General features: G+C 40.8%; 1 pseudogene; it reads left to right on the top strand.

Annotated features, from left to right (window-relative positions):
• Positions 1-2,152: 2,152 nt before the first annotated feature.
• LOC122675254 lies at positions 2,153-2,708 on the top strand (annotated as a pseudogene).
• The last annotated feature ends 17,103 nt before the right edge of the window (positions 2,709-19,811 follow it).

Raw genomic sequence — 19,811 nt, 5'->3', positions numbered from 1 at the left:
TCTTTTTATGTTCTCCAGATGAACAAATAGTAACTGATTCTCAGTTACTTTGGAGGTTAAGGCCAAGTGCTTACTAAGAGGGGTTTAGTTAGATGATAGCGCATGGGCACTTTCGACTTCTTGGATGGGCCAGGCTTCTGAAGTGAATGTGTTTTGATTTCTGAATGTGCTTTGTTTTCTGGATTTCAGTATCTATAAGACAGCTCATAGGATATGGTTCAGAATATTATCTATTGCCCTTGAGAAAGAACTACAGGTCCTTGACTGTGCTTAACTTGGGGGTTGGAGGAGGGTTTACACACACCGAACACAAGACATTGTCTTCATAGTTTTTTTTTTTTCCAGAGTCAGCTCCATTTAGATCCTGGAAGTAAATAGATCCTCTTCTTAGAGAAGTAGTTTGTCAGCCTTTTCAGACTGCAGCTGAGGTTCTGAGGGAGCAGTTTATTTGTTTAATATAATGAACTTGTCTTAGAACTCTTCCTTGACTCCTGATTCTTCCCACCTCCCTCCTCCAGGCTCAGGGTTGCGTCTCACTCTAGGGATGATGCTATGGGCTTCCAACTCTCAAGCTCTTGTTGGAAGTTCATTAGCTCAGAATAGATTGGTCTTGCTCTTTCCTGCAACTGCCTTGACCTTGGTTTCTGGATTTCTAGTAACCAAGATATGCCCATCTGCTTGTTCCTGACTGACCCTTGCTCTGTTCCTGAGTTCCTGATAACTGCATTTCCCTCCCAGTTTCACAGGGAGGTTATTGCCCTCTGTAATTGCCCTCTGTTCCCTCCAGTAACTAGATTTGTCTGACATTGACTCCTAAACTCCTACACTTGAGTTATCTGCATACATTTCACCTTTCCTTGGCACGGAATCATTCACCTAACACAGGTGTAAGAGTGTTTGTTTGTTTTTTAATTGGGGACATATATTTCACTTAGCTTTAATTTAAAGAAAAAATTTATTTCCCTGACCAGGGATTGAACCTGTGCTCCCTGCAGTGGAAGTGCAGTCTTAACCCCTAGACAACCAGGGAAGTCCCAGAGCTCTTTCATTTTTTGAATGCCCTGAATCGCACTGAGAACAGCTCATTAACTTGCTAGCGTTGAATTACATCAGCTGACAGGAACACAAACAAGAAGGGCTAGGAAAAAAAAACAAACAACCAAAAATTGGATGATCACCTAACACCTCACAACATAAGCAGGAGGAAGCTTAACTATCAGTGTGATATAGACAACAAACAGTGCAAACGTTTCAATAAAATCTGAACCAATTATAATATTACCAAAAGTGTTTTCTGGGTGCTTCCCCGCTTAAAAGGCAATAAAGAGTCCAGGTTGGTGGAAAGGAAAGTTTGCTTTATTTTGGATGCTGGCAACAAGTAGGTGGTAGGGTGGGGGACAGACCACACCTGTCCAAAGACTGACTCCCCTCCCCTGACAGTCAGTGGGCAAGAACATTTAAAGACAGAGTCTTTAAAGACAGTCATCCTGGAATTGGTCATCTATGGTCTGACCAGTGTCATTTTGGTTGTTTTAGTTACAGTTAATCTTCAGTTCCAGGGTCAGTTTGTTTGCATTTCTTTGAGGCCAGTTCTTCCAATTGTGGTAGCTTATGTCATGGCTACAGTCTGGTCATCGTGTAATTAGCTTCTTCCACCTTTCAGTATCTATAAGACAGCTCACAGGATATGGCTCAGAATATTATCTATTGTCCTTCAGAAGGAACTAAAGGTCCTTGACTATGCTTAATGACTACATTATTATTATTTGGTCTCCTTTGACTGTTTTCTTTTGTTTTTGTATTTTCTCACTTCCTAAACTTATTCATTGGCTAACATTTTCCCACAGACAAAAGGCAGGCTGGGGACATGGGGGTAGGGTGGGGCAAGGATCCTGCTCCATTTCAATAACAGCCATCTGGTCATAAATCCCATTTTAGTCTTTACAAGAGATCAAAGGCTTAAGAATTAAGAATCATAGTCATAACAATTTCCATAATCACCTCACTAGGTAAAAGAGGAGGGAAAAAGATTCAGTATACTCTGTGTTTTCTCTAAGGTATCTTGGCAGGAAAAAATGAAATGTGATTCAGTTTTGCAGATAAGAATTTGTTTGAAAGACAGTGGTTTCACTCTCTCCCCCTCCTGCGGATCCCCTGGTCCGCGTGCGCCGAGGCCTCCGCCCTGAGGTGGCCGAACGTGCTGCAGGGGTAGTCGGCGCTTGGAGGACCCAAGAATATGTAAAGCCAGGGGGAAAATGGTGGAAAATTCACCGTCGCCATTGCCAGAAAGAGCGATTTATGGCTTTGTTCTTTTCTTAAGCTCCCAATTTGGTTTCATACTGTATCTTGTGTGGGCTTTTATTCCTGAATCTTGGCTAAACTCCTTAGGCTTAACTTATTGACCTCAAAAGTATTGGGCCATTGCTCTGCCTGTGTATCTCCTCATTACCGTAGTCATCAGTTACGTCCTGTTATTTGGAATAAACATGATGAGTACCTCTCCACTCGACTCCATTCATAATATCACAGATAACTATGCCAAAAATCAACAGCGCAAGAAAGACCAAGAAGAGGCCATCCCAGCACTGAGAGATATTCCTTTTAGTGAAGTAAACCAAATGTTCTTTCTTGAAGCCAAATAACTTTACACCAAAAACTTAATTCTATGTGGACTAATACCAAACATTTGTTATAAATTTTTGACATAAAGGTTTCGACCATACTAATTTAGACTATCTTTCTGACTAATATCCAGTATTGAAATGTTTAAAAAAAAAAAAGTAGGTTGAACTTCTTTTATATTAAGTTTTATTAATATTATAAATGTTATCAAATAGTAGTTACTAATGGACAGAATAAATACTGCATTACCATATGGCAAAAAAAAAAAAAAAAAAGACAGTGGTTTCTGTAGACTCACAGATACAGAGAACAGACTTGCGGTTGCCAAGTGGTGGGGGTGTGGGGGACGGGAGAGGGATGGCCTAGGAATTTGGGGTTCAGTTCAGTTCAGTCGCTCAGTCATGTCCAACTCTTTGCGACCCCATGAACTGCAGCACGCCAGGCCTCCCTGTCCATCACCAACTCCCGGGGTTCACCCAAATCCACATCCATTGAGTTGGTGATGCCATCCAACCATCTCATCCTCTGTTGTCCCCTTCTCCTCCTGCCCTCAATCTTTCCCAGCATCAGGGTCTTTTCAAATGAGTCATCAGGTAGCCAAAGTATTGGAGTCTCAGTTTCAACATCAGTCCTACCAATAAACAACCAGGACTGATCTCCTTTAGGATGGACTGGTTGGATCTCCTTGCAGTCCACGGGACTCTCAAGAGTCTTCTCCAACACCACAATTCAGGCAAACAACATCCTGCTGTATAGCACAACGAACTATATTCAGTATCTTGTGATAAACCATAATGTAAAAGAATATGAAAAAGAATGTATACATTTATATATATAACTGAATCACTTTGTTGTATAGCAGAAATTAACACATTATAAATCAACTCTACCTCAACAACAATAAAAAAGAAAAGGATTTCTGTGTCTGTTTCATCATTGAAACAGTTCAATAGACCAACTGCTGTATAGGATTAAAAGACAAATTTCCCTCCAGAAATGGTATATGAAAGTATTTGGTTGTTTCTTACAAGATTATACAAGACTATGCAAAATTAGTTTCAAACCTCTTGAACTATTTCTGGGTTCTGAAACCACTGATATTATCTGGGATGTTGGAGCTGTGTAAAAGTTTGATAGAGCTCATATATTTTAGTTAGGGTGTTCTCAGCTGCCATTCCAATAAACAAATAAATAAAAGTGTTTATATGACAAGAGTATATTTTTCTCATGAAGGAAGGCTCAGAGCTGGTTCAGTGCTCAACAGTATCATAGAGAATCCAAATTCTTCCCATCTCCTTCTCAGTGGGTCAGCTGAGTGTTCCCTTGGAGTCACACAGTGGCTGTAGCTGCTCCACAGGGACACATCCCCAAGCAGGGATTGGGGAGCAGGGTTTTCTCACAAATCTGACTCTTTTTATTGGAGCAGAAAACCTTTCCCCAAAGCACATACCTCTTTTTCCCCTTCTTTCATTGACCAGAAATTGATTCTACAGTACCTTTTACTGAAAAGTGAAAATCTGCTATTGGAAAGCTTTTCACCTTTCACTAACCCATGGAACATGAGCTTCGCAGGTTGGCTCAGTGGTAAAGAATCCACCTGCCAGTGCAGAAGTTTCAGGAGACCCTGGTTTGATCCCTGGGTTGGGAAGATCCCCTGGAGAAAGAAATGGCACCCCATTTCAGTATTCTTGTCTGGGAAATTCCAAGGACAAAGGAGCCTGGCAGGTTACAGTTGATGGGGTCCCAAAGAGTCAGACATGATTGAGCACACCACACATATGAGGAGGAACGTTTCCTATTACATAGGGTTTATTTCCTTGAAGTCGTGATAGTTTTCAACCTTATGGGCCATGTGGACTTGTTTACTTTTTCTTTTTAAAAAATATTCATTTGTTTAGCTGTGCTGGATCTTCATTGCAGCGTAGCATGTGGAATCTTTAGATGTGGCATGTGAGATCTAGTTCCCTGATCAAGGATTGTACCTGGACCCCTGCATTAGGAAGGTGGAATCTTTGCCACTGGACCACCATAGAAGTGCCTTGTTTTCTGTTTTGAAGGCAGACCTTTCACTTTTTCTTATGTTATTATTGGTGATTTCAGGGTTTCTCTTTATTTAGTCAAGTTTGGTAATTTATATTTTTCTAGAAAGTCATTCCACCTGGTCCAGATTTTTGAAGTCACTGGAATGAAGCTGTATGTAGCATTAAAAATTAAAAAACAAAAAAAACCTCCGCATCCTGTTTTTATTCATAATGAATGTTATTGAGTCTTTTTGCTTTCTTTCTTTTCTGGAACATACTTGCCAAAGGCTTTCTATGTTTTGATCTTATCAGAACTTAGAGGTTGAAGCTATTATTTTGGGTGTTCTATTTCATACTATCTACTTTATCTTTATTAATTCCTTCCTTCTATCGTCTTTGGTTTATTTTAAAATTTCTAGTTTCTAGAGTTGAAGGCTAAGTTCATTTATTTTCAGCCTTTTTTGCTTTCTGACATCTGGATTTAACATTAAAGTTTGGTCCCTGAGAAACTATTTTGTTATGACTCAGGCTGAGGTGCTTTGTTCCCTTTTGTCACTGATTTCTAAGTAATTCTACTGCCCCCACCCTGTGGGAGAATTATAATTCCTTATCCCATTGATGCTAGACTTGGCCATGAAACTAATACTTTAGCCAATAAAACATGAGTGCAAGTGAAGCCTACCTTTTACATGTCAGAGTGTGTTTCCTTCATCTTTCTTTTGCTTTGACAAAAAGACCAGCAAAGTCCTAGATAGGGCTGCTCCTTCAGCCTGCACATCAGACTGAAGGCGATAAAGGATTGGCCACCCACCTAGAATAGTGATGTAGTGTGAGTGAGAAATATATATTTGCTGTTTTAAACTCCTGATACCGCCTTAAATGCTTCAGCATGAATTTCTAAAGAATAAGAACATCTTCCTATATAGCCAAAATGACATTTCACATCTAAAAATATTAATGATGATTTCTTAATATTACCCAATACTTAAAACATATTTAGAACTCCTCTGGTGGTCCAGCAACGTTAAGAGTCTGCCTGCCAATGTAGGGGACACAAGTTCGATCCCTGGTCTGGAAAGATGCCACATGTGACAGGGTAACTAAGCCTGTGTGCCGCTACTACTGAAGCCTGAGCGCTTAAAGACCATGCTATGCAAAAAGAGAAGCCACCACAATGAGAAGTCCAAGAATCACACTAGAGTGTAGCTCCCCACTCATGGCAACTAGAGAAAGAAAGCCTGCACGTAGTGACAAAGAGCCAGCAAAGTCAATAGAAATAAATAAATAAATAATTTAAAATATTTGAATTTCTTCATTTGGCCTAAAATGTCTGGTTTGTACAAACTAGGAACCAATCCAGAGACACCTGTTCCATATTAAGTGTTATGTTTTTAAACTCTCTTTTAACCTAGAAAGAGTCCCTTTTTCTTTTCTTTTTCCATTTATTTTTATTAGTTGGAGGCTAATTACTTTACAATATTGTAATGGTTTTTGCCATACATTCACATGAATCAGCCATGGTCCCTTTTTCTTATTACACTGATTTGTTTAAGAGCCTGGGCCAGCTGTCCCAAAGAACGTGTTATCTTTACAATTTGCTTTTTCCCCATATTGATGTTTAGCTTCTCCCTGCAGCCCCCATATTTTAGTAAATACGTTGGATATATAAGCATTTGGTTGGGCTTCCTGGGTGGCTCAGTGGTAAAGAATCCGCTTACCAATGCAGGAGACTCAGGTTCGATCCATGATTAGAAAGATCCCCTGGAGAAGAAAATGGCAACCCACTCCAGTATTCTTGGCTGGAGAACCCCATGGACAGAGGAACCTGGTGGTCTACAGTCCACAGGGTCGAAAAAGAGGCGGACATGACCTAGTGACTAAACAACAACAGTAACAAAAACATGTGGTTAGATTTGAGTTAAATATTTTTGACTAGAGCACAATATACCTGATGTTGTCTATTTTGTATTGTACCACATCAAAAGACACATACAGTGGATTATCTCACCATTAGTCATCTAATGGGACAGAGGAACATGAGGTTAAGGTGGGAGCAATCTGATCCCTCCATTATCACTTATGTTTTTATCTCTTGTGACCAGAAAATAACCCAAATGTTACCACTTTGATACCACATGAATAACCACTAGCATCCATCCATAGAGATTTTTTTTAAACAATGAAAACTTTAAAAAAATATTTTTAATATTTATTTTTATTTATTTATTTCACTGTGCCAGGTCTTAGTTACCACACGTGGGATCTTGTTTCCTGACCAGGGATTGAACCTGGGCCCCCTGCACTGGGAGTTTGGGATCTTAGCCGTTGAACCACCAGGGAAGTCCCATATATGGAGGTTTTAACAATAGCTGATAATCCTTGCCTGAAAAATCAGTTCAGTTGGACCTATAAAGTGACTCTTCTGTAAAGTAGAGCTTCCCCTTCTCAATGGAGTCATTTGGTTTCTGCAGTAAAGTTGCTACTAGAAAGATGGGACAAACACTTGATTCTTCTTTGTTATGTACTTCCAAAGCAAAGAGTTGGTTCAAATGTGACAAATGAGTGATTCCCTGGATTTACCGTGTCATTACGGGCTTCTAGATTCTCTGAGATTTGATATATTTCAATCAACGATTATATTCCTCTTTTTGATGTTTAAATTGTTTCTAATACAATCCCTAATAAAATTATTGATCCTAGTAGAATCCTTCAGATGGAAAAACAGAAGCAAAGAGACCCAAATCACTGGACTCAGTAAGTCAATAGAAAGGTCAGAAAGGGGAGTAATGGGATAGAGGGCCAGAACACAGACATAGGTCTCCATTTTCCTCGGAGAGGTTCACAGTGCATCACTGTGAATAAGATGGATCTGATTTGTTCTTCTAAATAACAACCCAAAGAATGTTCTCAGAAAGAATCACTTTGATAGAACCAAGAATCACTATCACTTATCAGATATACCAAAATGGCCGAACTGTTTCCACCACCACTTGCTTGAGTCAGGGGTGATGGGTTTATCTCTGGAATGTAGACTGTGAACACCATAGGGAAAATCAGATCAATCACATCCCCCCTTCAAACAGACACTTTATTCTGGTGAAATAAAGAACTACACACACACCTCCAGTGATATACCATCCATTTGGGAATACTCATTCCATTAACAAATATTTATTGATGAGGTAAAATGATGGGGCAATAAATATTAGCTATCAAACTATCAACAACTGAGATTCATAAGAGAGAGGAATCCTTTGTAGCTGTGGAGGCCAGAGAAGTTTCACCGAAAGAGATAGGGCTAGAATGAGGCTTTGAAATCTGGGAAGTAGTTGACAGTAAGAAGCGTGTGTTGGGAAGGCTGTGAGCACCAGCTGTGAGAGGGCAGACAGTTTTATGCAGGATTCTGCAGTGCCTACGATTTCAGACACCGATGGAGAAAACGGAATGTTCCTATACTGTTGGTGGGAATGTAAATTGGAGCAGCCACTATGGAGAAAAGTACGAAAGCTCCTTCAAAAACTAAAAATAGTTACCATATGATTCAGCAATCCCATTGCTGGGAATATATCCGGAAAAGATGAAAACTCGAAAAGATATGTGTACTCCAGTGTTCCCAGCAGCACTGTACACAAATAGTCAAAACATGGAAAGAACCTAGACATCCATTGACAGATGAATGGAGATAAATATATATATAATGTATATTACATATACATATGCATACATTATACATACATACATTATAATACACACATACATACATTATAATTTATATAATTATATATGTAATGGAATATTACTCAACCATAAAAAGAATGAAATTATGCCATTTTGAGCAACATGGATGGACCTAGAGATTATCATACTAAAGTGAAGTAACCTGGACAGAGAAAGACAAATATCATGTGATACCACTTATATGTGGAATCTAAAAAAATGATACAAATGAACTTATTTACAAAACAGAAATAGACTCACAGACATAGAAAACAAACTTATGGTTACTGAAGGGGAAAGGACGGTAGGAGGGATAAATTAGGAGTTTGAGATTAACAGATACACACTACTGTATATAAAATAGATAAACAATAAGGAACTATTGTATAGTACAAGAAACAATATTCAGTATCTTATAACAACCTATAATGGAAAAAAATCTGGAAAAGGATAAATATGTGTGTGTGTATATATATACATATATGAATCACTTTGCTGTATACCTGAGACTCACACAACATTGTAAATCAACTGTACTTAAATTTAAAAAAAAGACTTCAGACACTGAGAATATCTTGGAGTATGCAAGAGCCACTGCTGGTTGTGGCTGCTACCTCGTTGAGAAAAAGTGTACCATGGACTTTGAATCACGGGTCACAGTGATAAAATTAGCTACATGAGTAAGCAGTACTTAATTTCATTTTGGTTTAGTTTAGTTTTTAATCACAAGAGACTGTGGGCATTGTGCAAGAGGACAGGACTTTTCTTCAGAGGGCCACTTTGACTCAGCCTGTGCTCCCCTCTTATCACCACGTGACCTTAGGAAAGATGGAACCTCTCCAAGATTCAAGTCTCTTAACTAACAAGTAAGGACAAGAGCCCTCATCCTTACAGGGCTCTGATCAGAATTTACAGGAAGGTACTGAAAAGCCCCATGTAAATAAAACGTGTGAAAAAATAAGAAATGTTTCGGGTTCTGGAAATGCCTGGAAGTTTTGGATTCAGTACTGATTTGTAAAATCAGGACTTGCCTGTGACTTCCTGGTACAGAGTGGTTAGAGTAGAAGGGCGGACCCAGCAGACCCACCCACTGAGTGCCTCAGAATGCCAGACTTGGTGAATGGAAATTCACAAAACCATCACAAATGGTCAGAATCCTCTTCTCCTAGAACAAGTAATGTATGAGAGACTTTTTTTTTCAATTATGCACAGGTTGAAACTTTCTGATAGGCTGGGTTTTGCTGCTCTCCTCTAGTTGTAGGGAACAAAGAATAGTGATTTATTGGAAAAGAATACCTCTTTTCCTAGCCTTAATCTGGACCAGTAGCTGTTCCCTGCATGGTCACATTCATGGGTCCCCAACCTCCACTGATATAATAATAATATAAATAAAGAGAAAGAAAGAAAGTGAAGTCACTCAGTCATGTCCAACTCTTTGCGACCCCATGGGCTGTAGCCTACCAGGCTCCTCCATCCACAGAATTTTCCAGGCAAGAGTCCTGGAGTGGGTTGCCATTTCCTTTACAACCCAGCGATTGAACCCAGGTCTCCCGCATTGCAGGCAGACACTTTACCGTCTGTAATGTGTTTGATTCATCCCGAAACCATCCTCGCTTCCTGTCCATGGAAACATTCTCTTCCACAAAATCGGTCCCTGGTGCCAAAAAAGGTTGGGGACCACTTTGAGGACTGTCTAAAGAGTTCCTTACTTTCTGGTGTGAGATTTGAAGAGTGACCTGTGGGATGTCCCCTCTGGAAAGTAAACAATATATACAACACAAACTTAATTCTTATGCCTGGAAAGTTCTGCTTAGATTATTTATTATAGACAATGTTAATGGAAGCCATTGATTCTCTGGGCCTGCTCTGGAAATGGTGTGAAACAAATGGAACACTGGAAAGACTGCCGAACGTGTCTCCTCATTGTGCCCTTTATATACAAGGCCTTATTAGGCAATGGGAAAAAAGTCTTTGTGCAATTTCATCAACTGTGATCAGGAAAGGATTAAGAGCCACACCCTCCTCTCAGAACCTCCCTCTTCCCACACAAAGCTTTTTCCTTTTGAAAATGAGACCTTTATTTATAAAAGAAATGTGTGCTCCTTTCTCCAATTATAGTCTACCGCTAAATCAATTTCCCATCAGGTAAAAGTCAATCCTTTGTTCTGAATGACAACATGAACATTCATGGAACTGGTGATTTTTGCTAGTGAATCATGTCCCAGAACAAGGGTAGGATTAATGAATTGCTTTAAATCTGTCCCGAGCAAGTCCAGATGAAGGTGCACAAGGAGGAAAGCAAATACACAAAGGAAGAAGACAGAAACAGAAGAAAATCAGCATGCTTTTAGTGCTACATTAGTAGATTGTCTTATGTATAGTCATTTCTACATGCTAAACACTTTACAGGTATTTTAGCATTTAATACAACAACCCCATTTAGATAAATATTATTATTATCCCTATTTTAAAATAAGGAAACCTCAGAGTGGTTAAATATGGAGTTCCCTGTTGGTCCAGTGGCTAAGACTCCACACTCCCAGTGCAGGGGGCCCAGATTCGACCACAGGTCAGGGAACTAGATCCCACATATGGCAACTAAGACCTGGCACTATCAAATAAATAAGTAGATAAAAATAAATATTTTTAAAAAAGAGTGATTAAATAACTTGTTTATGGTCACAAACTGAATCCTATTCTCAGACTCTATTTACTAAATATTCCTTCTTGTTGAATCAACTGTGGATCCTGGGAGTCTTGAAGATTCTCTGTCACTTTTTCCTAATTCATGGTAATTTAAAAACTCATATGCACAACTTGGCCAATCCCTGTCTGCCAGCACCTCAGCCTCCTCTCTTCAGTGATTTTGTTCTTTCACCCTACCTATGCCAGAGGTCAGCTGTACTCCCCAAATCTGTTTCCTCTCCTTCCTGGGCAGATGACATTTCCCCTACTCATCTGTAGTCAGATGTGGCATCATGACTGAGTTCTGCGTGAAGGAATATGGAAACTGGCCTCTGCTTGCTCTATTATCTACAGCCATGTGGAGAGTGTCCAAGGCCCTTGAACAGCACTGTCCAGTAGAAAGATCACATGTGATTTTAAATTTTCTTGTGGTTGCTTTAAAAAATACACACACACACACACACACACACACACACACACAAAGGAACGGGGGAAGCTAATTTTTTAAAATTAATTAATTTATTTGTGTCTGTGCTAGGTCTTTGTTGTGACTCGTGGCTTCCTCCAATGTGGTGTGCGGGCTTCTCATTGCACTGGCTTTTCTTGTTGGGGAGCGCGGACTCTAGGTATGTGGGATCAGTAGCTGTGGTACACAGTCTTAGCTGCCCCACAGTGTTTGGGATCTTCCTGGCTCAGGGATCAAACCTGTGTCCCCTGCATTGACAGGTGGATTCTTAACCACTAGACCACCACAGAAGCCCCTGATTTTAATAATATATTTTATTTAACCCAATATGTCAAAAACGTTATCATTTCAACATGTGATTACTATAAAAATTATTTGAGATACTTTGCATTCTTTTTTCATATTAAGTCTTTCAAAAATGGTAATTTATACTTTTAGCACAAATCAATTCAAATGTTAAGTTCCCATAAAAATATTTGATTAAAAAAAAAAAAACCCTTGATTTTAATTCAGTTTCTTTGTTGCACAACATACATTTCAGGTGCTCAGTACTGAAAAGTGTGGGCCTAGAATCTGAGCTGCTATGGAAAGAGCCCAGGACTCCAAATGACTTTACGGAATCAACTTTCACCCCCACCTCCTCCAGAAGCATGTGACTATGGTGTGAGCAAAAAGCCAACTTTGTGTGCCAAGCCACTAAGATTTAGGACTATTTGTTACAGCAGCTAGTCTGACCAATACACAACAATAGCCCCATCTTGTGTTACCAATAGCTCTGCCTCCTCTTTAAGTGCCATTTCAATGTTCCTCCTCTTCTCACTTGCTTTATTTTCAGCTCCTTTTCTCTCATACCAAAATTCTAATAATTTTCCACCCCCCACTTTCCTCCTCACCCAGGGACCCTCATCCTCTGGCTTGTACTTCCTTGCATACACCCTCAGCTCCCTTGTCCCTGCCTTCTTCCACTGTGCTTTCCTAGCAAAACCATACTGGGGTGAAGTCTACTTCATTTCCTGCAGCCAGTGAATGTGGACACACAGAACCAAACTACCTCTCTTAAAATTAAATGACCAAATACTTTAATAGAGCATTTACTGCTACTAGAAAACCCTCTTGCATTTCCATTCTATACTACTCTTTCCCAATTTTTCTTCTCTTCAACCCTGCACAGCTCCTGCCTTTCCCCTGTATCAGTGTCTGACAGGCTACCTGTTTCCAGTGAGAAACCAGCAGCAGTCCAAAGAGCTGTAAGATCCAAGTTTTATTTATGTTTAATTCATTTAAAAATTTGAAAGAGTATTTGAGGGGAGATGGATAAATTAGGTTGGGGTTAACATATACACTATACATAAAATATAAATATATATGCTTCCCTGCTGGCTTAGTGGTAAAGAATCCACCTGTCAATGCAGGAGACTCAGTTTTGACCCCTGGGTCGGAAGATCCCCTGGAGAAGGAAATAGCAACCCACAACTGAAGCGACTTAGCATGCATGCATTGGAGAAGGAAATGGCAACCCACTCCAGTATTCTTTCTTTTTTTTTTGCACTCCAATATTCTTGCCTGGAGAATCCCAGGGACAGAGGAGCCTGGTGGGCTGCCATCTGTGGGGTCGCACAGAGTCGGACACGACTGAAGCGACTTAGCAGCAGCAGCAGCTAGTATTCTTGCCTGGACAGGGGAGCCAAGTGAGCTATAGTCCATGGGGTCGAAAAAGTCAGACACGACTTAGCAACTAAAACAACAACCAAAAATATGTAAAACAGATAACCAACAAGGACCTACTGGATGGCAAGGGAACTACACTCAATATTTGTAATAACCCATAAGGGAAAAGAATTTGAAAAAGAATACATGCATATATATATATGCACACATACATGTGTGTGCATTTCTGCTCCATGCACTTGTACAACCACACCAGCCAGCCTATGCATGCATCCCGTCCCCTCTTACCTTTCACACAAACTTCCAGTAACTGTTTTCTCTTTCTTGCATCATTTTGGTTTGCTTTAGATTTTTAAAAAATGCATGTATAAATCATTTATTTATTTATTATTTTTGGCTGCACACAGTCTTTCTCTAGCTGTGGTGAGTGGGGGCTACTCTCTAGTTGTGGTGTGCAGGCTTCTCATTGTGGTAGCTTCTCTTGTGGAGCACAGGCTCCTGGGTATGCAGGCGTCAGTAGTTGTGGCACATGGCCTTAGTTGCTCTGTGGCATGTGGAATCTCAATTTCCAGACCAGGGAACAAATCTGTGTCCCCTGTATTGACAGGCGGATTCTTAACCACTGGACCACCCAGGAAAGTTCCCAGTTTGTATATTTTAAAATATAGCAAAAAGCACCAATCTTAAGTGTACTGCTTGATGCATTTTTATATATGTATATACCTCTCTGATTACCATTCATGTCAAGATAAAGAACATTTCTATCACTCCTGAAGCCTCCCCCATACATTTCATCCAAGTAAGTACCCACTCAAGGGTATCCACCATTCTAACCTCTATCACCCTAAATTGATCATGCAAATAAGACCTCATATAAATGGAATATGACAGAATGTAACCTTTTGTTCCTGACCACTTCATTTAACTTTATGCCTGTGAGGTTAACTGCAGGAGCAGGAATTCATCTTTTTATTGCTGTGCAATATTCCATTTTATGAGTGCACAACAATTTATTTACCTATTTTATTGACTGTGGCAGATTTAAGATTGCTGCAAATTCCTTGACATTCCTCCCATTGAAAGATGGAGGGGTCTGTGTCCCCTTGAACTGGGCTGACCTGTGACTGCTTTGACCAAGAGTATGGTGGAGGTGAGCTTATTAAGCTGGTTTCAGGCCTAGCTTTTAAGAGGTTTGGCAGTTCCTGCTTCCTTTCTCTTGGAGCCCAGAACCACCATATAAGAAGACTGACTATTCTAAAGGCACTATTCTTCATGAAAGCCCATGTAAAGTGGCTGAGAGTAGAAAGAGAGAGTTTCTGGGACTTCCTGGTGGTCCAGTGGTTAAGAATCCACCTTCCAATGCAGGGGATGTAGGTTCAATCCCTGGTTGGGATTGAATTAAGATCCCACATGCCTTGAGGCAACTAAGCCTACACAACAGGACTAGAGAAGCCCAGGAGGCAATGAAGACCCAGGGCAGCCAAAAGAGAAAAAGAGAGTTTCCTTGCCAGTCCCCACATGTTCAAATCATCCCACTGAGGCTCCAGAGATCATAGAGCAAAGATGAGCTGTCTCTGTTGTTCCTTGTCTGATAGCCTGACCCACAGAACCATAAGACATAATAATACAGACATATTGCTCTTTTAAGCCTCTAAGTTTGGGAATTGTTTGGTGCACAATAATTAATAACCAGGAAACTACTGTCAAATATTTGGATTATTTCCTGTTTTTGGCTACTAGGAGCAAAGTGGTTACAAACATTCTTGCACATGTATTTTAGTAGCTATAAGCACCATTACTCTTTGGTATGGGCTTCCCTGGTGGCTCAGACAGTAAAAAATCTGTCTGCAATGCAGGATACCTGGGTTTGATCCCTGGGTTGGGAAGATACCCTGGAGAAGGGAATGGCAATCCACACCAGTATTCTTGTCTGGAGAATTCCATGAACAGAGGACCTGGTGAGCTGCAGTCCATAACGTTGTAAAGAGTCAGACACGACTAGGGGACTCACATTTTCACTCTTGGGTCTATGCATCATCACCAGCTTTTCCCTTTTCTAGATCATTCTCCTCAATATACAAGAACACTCCCACCTTAAAGAAACATTCTGAACCCCAGCCACTGCCCCGTTTCTTTACTCCCCTTAACAGCAACACTTCTTGAGTTGTCTACACTTCCTGTCTTCACTTCTCCTCCTCCCCTGCATCTACTCCAGCCACACGTTCATCTCCTCTACTCCATAGAAAGAGCTCTTGTCAATGTCCCCAGGGCCTTTATACCCCCAAATCCACTGGGTATTTATTGGTCCTCAATCTTACTCAACTTTTCAGCAGCATTGGACACACAGGATCTCTTGCACCTTGTTGCAGCACTTCTTCATTTAACATCTGTATAGACTCCACTCTTGATTCTTCTTCCACTTTTCTGGCCAATCCTCTTTAGCCTCATCTCATCATTCCAAATCTCTCAAAGTTATTATCTCCCAGAGCACTAGCCACACTCAATTGATATTCACACACAGTATCAAGGCTTTAAGTACCATCTATTTGCTGCTCATTTCCAAATTTATATTCCCAGCCTGTACCTCTCCCTTGACTTATACTCAGTTGCCCACCCTGATGACTTCATCTCTTACCTCTCTTCTTCGCACCTTACCACGCTCCAGCTTCAGTGGTCTCTTGCTTTCTCATGAACTCCCAAGTTTAACTGCACTTGGAGCCTTTGACTTTGCTGTTTCTGCTCTCTTGGAATGCTCTTTCCTACATCTGTGCATGGCCGGCTCATTATCTTTCAGGACTGAATGAGTGAACAAACAAATTATTTGAAATATATGTTTCATAACTTTAGATTTTTTCAATATTAGTCCTTTATTTAAATTATGTATTTGCTGTGTTGGGTCTTCATTGCTGCACGGGCTTTTCTCTAGTTGCCGTGAGCAGGGGCCGCTTTCTAGTTGTGGTGCATGGGCTTCTCACTTCAGTGGTTTCTCTTGTTGTGGAGCGTGGGCTCAGGCTTCAGTAGCTGAGGCTTCAGGGCTCAGTAGTTGTGGTTTCCAGGCTCTGGAGCACAGGCTCTATAGTCGTGGTGCACGGGCTATGCGGGATCTTCCTGGACCAGGGGTCAAACCCGTGTCTCCCACATCGGCAGATTAATTCTTTACCACTGAGCCATCAGGGAAGTTCCTGTTTCATAACTTTGATAGTATTGTTATTAGCATCTTTTTTTATTAGCCTATATCTTGAATATAAAAATGAAGAGCATCTGTATATTCAAGATATAGGCTTGAGACCGTTTTAATGACCTATTTAATACAACACAGAAATATAAAGAATAGTACAACAAATACCCAGGAACCTCCCATTCCTTATTAATTCAGTTGAACTCCCTTGGGCCCTACCCACAATGGACAAATTGTATGACAGACTTTGCTTTCAGTGACTAATTTACATGGTTAATTAAAAAAAAATTAACAAGGACAAGAGTCAATACATCACCTATCCAGAAATAGTAACTTTATGGGAAAGGACATCTGATCCTTGCAGGGTAAGTAGAAGAGAAGACTAAGGTGAGTCATGACAGGGGGAATGGTGGATGCAAATATCTGGAGTGCTCTTATGTGGGAAAGCAAGTGAATTTCTGAGTCATTCCAGAATGTCTATGCAAGGTTAAATGTTGGATGCAGTCCAATACCAGCATGCTTGCCGTAACTCTCAGGCAACTTCTGCATTTTTTGTTTGTTTGTTTGTTTATTTAGGAAATTTCTTCAGCCTCCCCCCTCCCCCAATTCACTTGACTCATTTTCTGTTTAGGGTCTAGAAGCTGGGCCTTGCAAACTTGACCCTTGGTCCAACCTTTGGTCTAGCAACTTCTTCCTTCACCATGACTGCATTTTCTTCCAGAAGGCTACCTCCAACCCTCTGGGCAAATAACTTGCTGGGTTTGCCAGGACTTGCCATAGGACTTGGCCAAGGAAATCAAGTTGCAGGGGGTAGGTTTTAGCTCCACGAAGTGAAGGAGGTTGTCCTTCACTCTGTCCCTGGGCGTGTGATAGAAGTGACCGGGAGCCACCTCTCCAAATGAAGGAAAGGGAGGCTCCTTAACTGGGGGTTCAGTAGGGGACTGAAGGCCAGCACCTCTTCCAAATCTAATCTCCCAAGGGCCCAAGAACTGATAATACAAAGAAGTCTAGGACTAACCAAGGATAGAACTCTTCATGCTGGTGTCCATTTTGTATTCCAGAAAACAGTGCTGGTGTTCCAGATTTAATCATTTTGAGTCTGTTTCTTTAGCTCTAAATATCAGGAACATATGGGACTTCCCTAAACGAACTGTGGAGAACTTGCCTGTCAATGCTAGAGACACAGGAGATGCGGGTTTGATCCCTGGGTTGGGAAGATCCCCTGGAGGAGGGCATGGCAACCCATTCCAGAATTCTTGCCTGGAGAATCCCATGGACAGAGGAGCCTGGTGGGCTACATTCCATGGGGTCACAAAGAGTCAGATATGACTGGGCGCACATGTGTGCACTGTAGTTACATCCATGTTTTATACATAAGTTAGTGGTCCAGGGACTTCCCTGGTAGTCCAGTGGCTAAGACTCTGCACTCCCAATGCAGGGGGCTTGAGTTCAATTCCTGGTCAGGGAACTAGATCCCACATGCTAAAACTAAGACCTAGTGCAGCCAAATAAATAAATAAATGATTTAAAAAAGAAAAAAAGTTAGTGGTCCAGTGGTTACAACCCCATGCTTCCAATGAGGGGGCCTGGTTTCAATCCCTAGTCCAGGAACTAAAATCCCACAGTGCAGCACCATGACCCACCCCCCGACCAAAATCAGGAAAAAATAAAAATGCTATATACCATGGGAGTTATTGTAAAAATTAAGAGATGTTTGCTTTGTAAATTGTAAAGCACTTGAAAATTTAAACAGGTCTGACCAAATTGTTGACAGTGGTAACCTCCAATGAGTCGCCGTGAATAAAAATCTTTGAATTTTTTTTCAGTGAACATGTATTGTTTGTTGTTGAGCTGCTCAGTTGTGTCCAGCTCTCTGCAATCCCATGGACTGCAGCACGCCAGGCTTCCCTGTCCTTCACCATCTTCTGGAGCTTGCTCAAACTCATGTCCATTGGGTCAGTGATGCCATCTAACCATCTCATCCTCTGTCGTCCCCTTCTCTTCCTGCCTTCAATCTTTGCCAGCATCAGGGTCTTTTCTAATGAGTTGGCTCTTCGCATCAGGTAGCCAAAGTATTGGAGTTTCAGCATCAGTCCTTCCAACAAATATTCAGGATTGATTTCCTTTAGGTTTGATCTCCTTGCAGTTCAAGGGACTCTTAAGAGTCTTCTCTGACACCACATGTATTGGAGAAGCATGTATTACATTTTCAATAAAAATTAAAGATTTTAAAATATTATATATAGTATGTACTGATTATGTAATTACATATGAACCCATAAAAATGTTTCTATGAAGATATATATATCCTTTCAGTCTTTTTCTCCCTTTGGGATGATACTGATAGCCATCATGTTATAATATGAATTAACATCACTCCATGCTATTAATTGAGGCTTCCCTGATGGCTCAGAGGGTAAAGCGTCTGCCTGCAATGTGGGATACCCGGGTTCGATCCCTGGGTTGGGAAGATCCTCTAGAGAAGGAAATGGCAACCTACTCCAGTACCCTTGCCTGGAAAATCCCATGGACAGAGGAGCCTGGTAGGCTACAGTCCATGGAGTCGCAAAGAGTTGGAGACGACTGAGCGACTTGACTTTCCTTTCCTTTTCCATGCTATTAAACATTCTTTAATAACATTCCTATAATGATGTCCGTAGATTTATTTAACTGGTTCCTTATTGTCTGAGTTGACTCCAGTTTTTCCATATTATAAACAATATTGTGATGAATATTCTTGTGTCTGTTTCTGATTATTCCTTTAGGATGGCTTCTTTTGACTTTAAAAAATGCACAATGTGAATGTTGTGAGTTAAGTTTTATTTGAGGCAAAATGGGGACTGCAGCCCAGGATATAGCACCTCAGATACCTTAGAAACTGCTCCAAAGAAGCAGGGGAAGGTCAAGATATAGGTGATTTGGCGAAGATGGAGTACATGCAATCAAGCACATGCTTTTTGCAGGAGGTTTCTGCTAGTCACAAGGAGCAGTCATCACCAGGAAGGATTTTAGTGTTCTTCTAGATGTGAAGAGATATAAGAATTGGGCTCATAAAATCAGCTCCTGAAAATAACTATCTGAAGACCTGTTTTGCCAGTCCCCACCCCTACATCAGTACAGAGTGCCTCATTTCTGCTCTCCATCCTAAACTCCTTTCAGGGTATGTTGAAAATCAACAGCTATAGCAGCACATGACCTAATCCTTGTAGAGGTAGATGGCAAGTGCCAATCTGCAGTTGACACCACTTTCTAGAAGTAGAATTGCAGGGTCAAAGGGAAAGCTTGTTTTCCAGGCTTCTGATCCTGTTCCCAAAAAGCCTTGCAGAAAGATGACAGCAGTTATGTTTCTGCCAGCAGCACACTGTCCAAAGAATCAAAACAATGAAAATGCAAGATAAGTGACAGCAGCTGGATGGTTTCTCTGGTGGATGACCCAGGAAACACTGAGCTGAGG

Source organism: Cervus elaphus, chromosome 19 (assembly GCF_910594005.1).
Source record: "Cervus elaphus chromosome 19, mCerEla1.1, whole genome shotgun sequence".
Lineage (NCBI taxonomy): Eukaryota > Metazoa > Chordata > Mammalia > Artiodactyla > Cervidae > Cervus > Cervus elaphus.
Note: the sequence above shows the minus strand (reverse complement) of the source record. Positions and strands in the feature narration are given on the sequence as shown.